This window comes from Mesocricetus auratus, unplaced genomic scaffold, assembly GCF_017639785.1.
Source record: "Mesocricetus auratus isolate SY011 unplaced genomic scaffold, BCM_Maur_2.0 Super-Scaffold_100042, whole genome shotgun sequence".
In the NCBI taxonomy this organism is placed as follows: domain Eukaryota; kingdom Metazoa; phylum Chordata; class Mammalia; order Rodentia; family Cricetidae; genus Mesocricetus; species Mesocricetus auratus.
Window position 1 is genome coordinate 3735978 of NW_024429219.1, and position 7322 is coordinate 3743299.

Consider the following 7322-nt stretch of genomic DNA (forward strand, 5'->3'; position numbering starts at 1 on the left):
TCATGGATCCCTAAGGTACATGGTACCAAATGAAACTGGTATCTCCTGGACCCAGGCCTTGGATGTGGTATGCAGTAGTCCTCACACGAGGTGATTAGAGGCTCGGCTGGGACCTGAAGACTGGAATGCATAGGTGGATCAATGGGAGACAGATGAGGCCTCCTACAGCTACATGGCCAGGAGGAGGCCACGGCCCTCATTCTTTAAGCAGCTTTAACTTCGGAGGAAACGGTCCAGAGTTTACCAGACCAAGAAAGTCTAGCGTTGAGCATCACCAGATGAGCCCTGCAGGGCCTGCTCAGCTGTTAAAACGGATCAATAAAGACTGCAGATGGGCCCCACGTCCCCCGCAGGGAGGAGAATTGCCTTTCCCAGCCGAGATGATCCTCTCAACCTGCTAGTGAGAGGCCTCCTTCTGGCTTCATTTGCCAGGAGTGAGCATAGCCAAGCCCTCAGACAGTCACACACTCCCATCGACCTTAGTAGGGCAGCTCAGGTCGCACAGGGCCTCGTCTATACTCAGTAATGGGGGTGGAGGTGACGCCTTCGTCTCAGGAGTGTCCCAAGCTGGTCCTTGGGAGGGGAGATGAAAACTCGTAGGTCAGGATGCTTCCAGACAGTCTCCAGCAAATTACCATGTACTGTGAGTGGAAAACCCTCTTCATCTCCTGGGTGAACATTTTCCCCCAATGGGACTTCCAGTTACTGTAGAAGGCATCATTAAGAGATAATACTGTGTATCAACTATAAAGAACTTTCTCATCATTTGAAGCACAGTTGTGGAAATGAGTGTGAACTTGCACAGCCATGGTCAAGATTAGGTTGTGAGGGGGTGATGGTGTAAGGCGGGGAGATAGTAATGGCTGAGGAGGTGATAGTCTGTGAGGATCGTGGGGATGGCAGATGATGTGGGATGACATGGCGGCATCCGTGGGCGATAATGGTGGCAGGTAGCGATCCTGTTAGCCATAGAGATGTCTGAAGGGTGGTGGTGGTGGTGGCGGCGGCGGCGGTGGTGACGATGGTGGTGTAACAGGGATGAAGATGGTAGCAGTTCAGGTGATGATGAGATGATTATGATGGCGGTGATGGTGATGGCGTTTATAGATGGTGATGATGGTGGTGATGGTGGTGGTGATAATACATGGAGATAATAATGATGAAGATGGTGTTGATGGCGTTTATAGATGGTGATGATGGTAGCAATGGTGGTGGTGATAATACATGGAGATAGTAATGATGATGATGGTGATGACAGTGATAGTGGTGATGGTGTTTATAGATGGTGATGATGGTGGTGATGGTGGTGGTGATAATATATGGAGATAGTAATGATGATGACGGTGATGGTGGTGATGGTGTTTATAGATGGTGATGGTAGTAATGGTGGTGGTGATAATACATGGAGATAGTAATGATGATGATCGTGGTGATGGTCTTTATAGATGGTGATGACGATAGCCATGGTAGTTAGTGGTGGTGGCGGTGACAATTCACGGAGACAGTACTGGTGATGGTGACAGTACTGATGGCCGCAATGATGACGGTGGTGATGGTGGTGATGAGCGTGACGCCGGCAGTGTCACAGAGCTGGTAACAGCCGCAGCGATGGCTGCTGGGAGGGAGATGGCAGCGGCAGGCAGATATTGCTTCTGTTTGCAATAACAGACACAATCGATGGTTCTCAGGTCACACCTAGCCTTTCAGTCAGTGCTGGGAGCTCCCACTGAGGCTCGTGCTTGTGTGGCAAGCCCTTTGTCAGCTCAGCCGTTTTCCTGGGCCCCACTGTCCCCATTTTGTAGGGCCCCACTTTGCCTTCTGCCATCAGATCTGCAAACAGCACACAACAGAGTGAGCCCATGCTACAGAGTGAGCCAGTCTGCGGGCTGAACCCAGGTCCTTGGTCACAGGGCAAGCCAAGGCCCGTAGCAAGGCTGGTAGTGATGGCAGTGCCTTGCATGCATCTAGAGGGTCACAGTGGGGGGTTCCTGGAGCTTGCAGCTGGCTCTGAAGTGAGGGAGCCCCCTGGGGTTGGGCTCTTAGCCTATGGAATCCAATATTAATCCCAGGAGGCTAGAGTCACAGCCGAACTGATGCTGGGTGCCCACTGGTGTTGGACAGAAATTGCATCTTGCAATGAAGCTGAAGTGGAGCATACCTACGTGACCACTCTGGTAGCCCCTGACCTGCGGAAAATGTCCTCAAGGAGAGCTAAGTTGGGATACGAGTCTGTCAAGCAAGGGCAACCTGTAGAACAGCATCTGCCACCTGCTCTGTGTGTGTGTGTGTGTGTGACACCTTCGCCCCTGCTCCTAGGCAGCTTTCAGGATAGTAAACCGACTTCCGTTCTCCCCAGGGGAGTTCAGGTCTGATGCCTGGGGCTGCCCTTGCCCAAGCACACACCACAAGCATCTGACTTCACTGCTGAACAAACAAGTGTCTGGGTCCCCCACGTCCCCACCCCTCACTGTGACCTCCTCACCCCCTCACTCTTAGCTACGAACATTCCTTAGAAGTTCGGTCTTTCCACAGGCAGCGGCTGGAGTGTTGCACGGGGGAGAGTCTGCACAGTTCCTTTCCCACAGTTCTGTGCAGGAGTCTGATGAGCTCTGGTTCAGCCCAGAGGTGGCTGCAGAGCTCTGGGACCCAGGTAGCTTGTTATTACTTTAAATAGGAGCAGGGCCCAGGGGTAGCCTTTTGTTTTTTTTCCTTGGGTGGCGATGGACATTCATTCTGACTTCTGTCACATACTTCCCCGTAACACACGGGAACACGGGTTGTTGGCCCCACGCACAAGACAGCTGCCAGCCCGCAGGAAGCCTCACGATGCCTCTCACTGCCTGCAGGGGGCTAACTCGATTCTCTAATGAAGTGCAAGTAATAACATCCCCGGCTCTGTTCCCATCAGCAACGATCCAGGATGCGGTGAGAGCGTCAGATTCAGCGTCCCCTGTTCCACTCAGCAGCATCTGTGGTCAGTGTACCCACGGTGTAAGAGTCCCCCCCCCCCAGGTTCCCTTTGAGGTCCCTGGCTGTCACAAGAGGTGTAGTGCGGACACCATTTCTGGACTGGAAATATATTAGTACGCAGTGTGTTCAGCTTAATGCAGTTCAAACCTCTTCTCTCGTCTCCATTACCCACATCCATAAACGAACCAAGGACTCGCAACCCAGAGTCCTGCCCTTCTCTGGATTTGGGGCTCTGGAAGAGGAAGTGGGTACAGCTTCCCCATCATAGCAGCAGGCTGAAGGAGGAGGCAAGGCCCCAACCGCAGCCCTAAAAATCCTCCTGGGCTCTGATGGGGAGTTAAACCCAGATGGTATCCCACATCTACATCAGAGAGTGACACTGAAGTGGCCTTAGTCGAGGTCAGAGGCAGAGGACAGCAACCTTCAACACCCATGTGTGATAGCCACTCCTAGCCAGAGGGAGGGAAACATCTGGAAGGCCATCTCCCTGCATTCTCGCTCAGAGACCCCAAGGAGGGAATGCAGCTCACTCCCACACACCCGCGCCCGTCGCTCCCTTCCTCCGGAAACGCTCTAACCCCTGGACTTGCTGCAGCCATGGAAGGCTATAAGCACAACTGCATAGGAATGCTTGGAGGGGCCTCAGGGACATCTGCTCATGGAGGTTACAGTAATCCTGAGATACAAGGTTTGGGGGACAGACTTCTGCCTGTCGTGTTCCGCATTCCCAGGGGGGCCAAGGATGACTTCAGTTTCTGTTTATCTGGAGACTGGCAGTTGCTCTGTGGAATGTGACTTCTAAGTGTCAAGGAGTGAGGTGGCCCAGGGAAACAAAGGGCTTGAGCGGATGACTGACAGGTACACATGGCCCTGATGCTGTTACCGGGAGCAGTGGCTACTTGGTGCACCGTGCCCTAGAGAGGTCAACCAAGGTGTCTGCGGCTCACCACTACAGCAAGGAGTAGCTCCGCTTTGTGTCTTCTAATACCCAATGGGCTCTGGGAAAGGACAAGTGGCAGCCTGCAGGAAGGTGAGGAGGATGGGGGGTGGGGTGGGGTGGGGGTGTTAGCTCGCCAAGTCACCAGCGCTCTTAGAAGGTCACCCACAGAGACAGACGGGAGTCTTTTCAGACAGAAGCCAGGAGGGGTCTTTGGTGACAAGCACCCCCGGAGAGGGCCCCTGAAGGGCAACTCACCCTGGGACCTACCTGACAGTTCACAGCCACAGCTTCATCTCCAGATCAAGGGCTGCCTGCAGCATGGGGCAGCTAAGTGTGTCAGTCCTCATCCTGTCTCCCCAGCAGGACATTTGCTCTGACTTCCTGTCTGGCTACCATCAGACTTAGCTGAGCCCCAGGAGGTTCCGGAACCCAGGCCTGAGCTCAGCGGGGTCCACAGCCTCCCACACCTCTTCCAGAGTCTTCCCTGTGCTCTTACACAGTAGAAAGTGAGCAGCAGAACCCAGGAGGCATGGGTTACTATGCTGATCCCCAAGTCCCCATGTCTGGCTCAGTACAGGATCGAGGTGTCCATCCCTGAACCCCAAAGCATCACCATGGCTTTGAACTCTTGCTCCCATCGGCTCCCACGTCCTCAAGAGCTCACCCTGAATCCTGAGTGTCCTTGCTGCCTCCTCGTTCTTTGGTCCCTCTCAGGAGTGTTTTTACGGTCTTGGCTCGCTTGGGTGTCTCCCAGCATGCTGGCTACAAAGTTCGTCTTCTTTCTTAAACCCCACGGAAATGCAGGAAGAGGCAGTGCCCTGCTGTGTTCAGAGTTTCCTGTGACCCCGCCGTCCCTGCTCTTTCCTCTCCCACCAGGGCATCACTAACCACCTTCTGAAGCCAAGGGGCAAACTCAGGGCTGATGGAACCCTGACAGGGCCCTGACGGCCTCCTTTAGTTGTGAAGGTCAGATGTTCCGACCAGGCTAGAAACCAAGATGCTGCTTCTTAGGGAAAGCAGGTGAAACACTACATGCTGCTTAGAGAGTTGGCTCAGGGAACCCCACTTTCTACTTCAGGCCAGCATCCATTCCAGTTGTTTTTACAAAGGCAAGCCCCCCCCAACATATCCCCTGCCCACTGGATCCCCTGACCCACCTTCCCATGACCAGAGCACACTCTGGCTGGGATTACAAATCTGCTGCTTTCTGAACTGGAGGGGTACAGCTATTCCTCACCACGCCCCAGCAGAGTCTTGGGGATCCATGTCTCACAGCCCTCCTCCCTCCTGCCCCTGACCATGGGTATCAGCACCAAGGCTCTCTGGAGTTTTGTCAAGTGTCACCCAGGAAGGCTGAGGGAGGTCAGAGCAGTGAAGTTCCGGGCAGGACTACCCCTGGACCCCATGTCTGCCTCACATAAGATTCTTTCTTCCCTACTTCCTTCTAGATCCTTCCAGGAGCTTCTTGTCTCCATCACAGGGCTGAGGCTTAGGACTGGTGAGGCACTCACATGTCCCCCAGGAATGGAAGGAGAGAGAGGCACGCATGGAAAGACTTCCACCTGGGCAGCTGCGTTCTCACTTCACGCTTTCCGCAGACTTGAGCTCCATGCTGGAGCACAAAAGCCCCGTCGAGCAGCGTCGGGGTGCCGAGCATGGCCTCTGCCTGGCTAGCACACTTCACTGACAGCTAACGCAGTGGCGTGTTAGCTTAGTCACCCAGACGGCGGCATCTCAAGCAGGATCTCGAGGAAGCAGAGGAAGAAGCTCCCATGCCCAATCCCCACGAGTCAATGCCACCTTACAGCGACAAAAATAAAATTGGAAGAATTTTCCTCAGTGGCAAGCGCAAGTCAAACCGACAATTATGCTTTATTAAGCCGGATCCGCTAATATTCTTATGTGCCCCACCCCGTCCCTACCCGCATTCCCACCCTGGGTGGGGGAAATGGACTCTGGCAGTTGGTCACTGCCTTTGGTGCATTTATCGGGGGCTCAGAGCAATGACTGACACACTCACAGCCTCATCCCTGGCAGAGGGGCCACAGGACAGCCTACTCCTCGGGGCTCTTCCCTCCATGAACCCTCACAGACCGTTCCCTCCCACCCACCATCCCGGGGAGGAGGTGGTAGACAGGCTATGTGTGGATCCGTTCGATCATTATGGACGTCTAATTTTCCTCCAGAGGCAGAGGAGACGGTAGGATTATAAAGTCACAAGCAAGCAGAAAGACAGGTGCAGTATAAGCACGGTGGCGTCATTCCTGGGGACAACTTCATCAGCCAAAAGCAAAGATGAACACGGATCAGGCTCCCATGCTCACACCCATGAGCAAAAACCAGGCTGTAAGCCTGCATGCATGTTGGGGGTGTTTGTCTTGCAGCGCAGTCACAAGAGGCAACCCCATACACTCTTCTCCCCACCCCCCCAAGTCAGCTCTGAGCCCTGGGACATAAAAGCTATGTCGGTGGGGCTAAGATCCTTGAGGAAAGTGAAGCTAGAGACACAGGCATGCATGCGGCAACAGCTTCCCAGCCCCTCGCCCCAGAAGTGCCTACCAGCTAGGGGCAGGACTGTGCAAGCTGTGTGGGCTCAACGGCAGCCCGAGAGTCACCAGCAGAGAAAGTGGGGCAGGCTGAGTTATGTGAGTCTGGGCTCCTCCAAACGCTCTGCCGTGTCCCTGGGAAGGAGGAACACAATAGCAACCCTTGCTAGTGTTACTATGTATCATGTAACAACAATAAGCCATGTATGGAGCCCTTCCTCGCTCAGCCCTGGGACTCCACGGGGCACCTATCCAACAATGGCTATCTGAATTCACCCTGCCGGCAGGTGAAACTCAGCCCACAGGCATCAAGAGGCTGGTGACTTAGCTGCCCACTGGCCCAGATTGAAACCTTTGGGGTAGATGTCACTGTTCCTACTTCTCAAGGCAGGGACTGAACATTGAGAACTTTGTCCCAAGGACTGTAGACAGAGAATGACCCTACACCCAGCCAAAGTCTCTTACAGGCGCTGAGCACCCCACTCAGCTCCTGCCTCCACCTGGAAGAGACCACAGCGGTGACAACACGTCGTCACCCATCTTGGGCACCTTCTAGAGCCCAGACCCACACTGTGCAGAAAGCTCCGTCAGAATCCCGCCCAAACATCAGAAGTCCCTGCCCGCCACCACATCTACAGGGCAGATCCAAAGAGAAACTCCTACCAGACACACAATGCCAGCCTCGGGCCTCCCTCTTCCCACTGCCGGACAGGGAGATTCCGGTTACACCAAGAAAGGACCCGAGGGGTCACCTCTAGCCACATCCCACCCCGGGCGCCTGGAGCAGGCTGGCAGTTTAAACTACCCAGCATTAGCACCCCTCCCAGCGGGCATAGCTTGCTTCAGGCACATCCAAGTCATATCCC

The 7322-nt window shown here is 54.4% G+C and overlaps 1 long non-coding RNA gene across 1 annotated transcript; it reads left to right on the plus strand.

Annotated features, from left to right (window-relative positions):
- Nucleotides 1-1729: 1729 nt before the first annotated feature.
- On the plus strand, nt 1730-5756 carry LOC110342668. Its single transcript, XR_002384807.2, has 2 exons — nt 1730-4000; nt 5359-5756. It is a non-coding gene; the product is annotated as an uncharacterized LOC110342668 (long non-coding RNA).
- The last annotated feature ends 1566 nt before the right edge of the window (nt 5757-7322 follow it).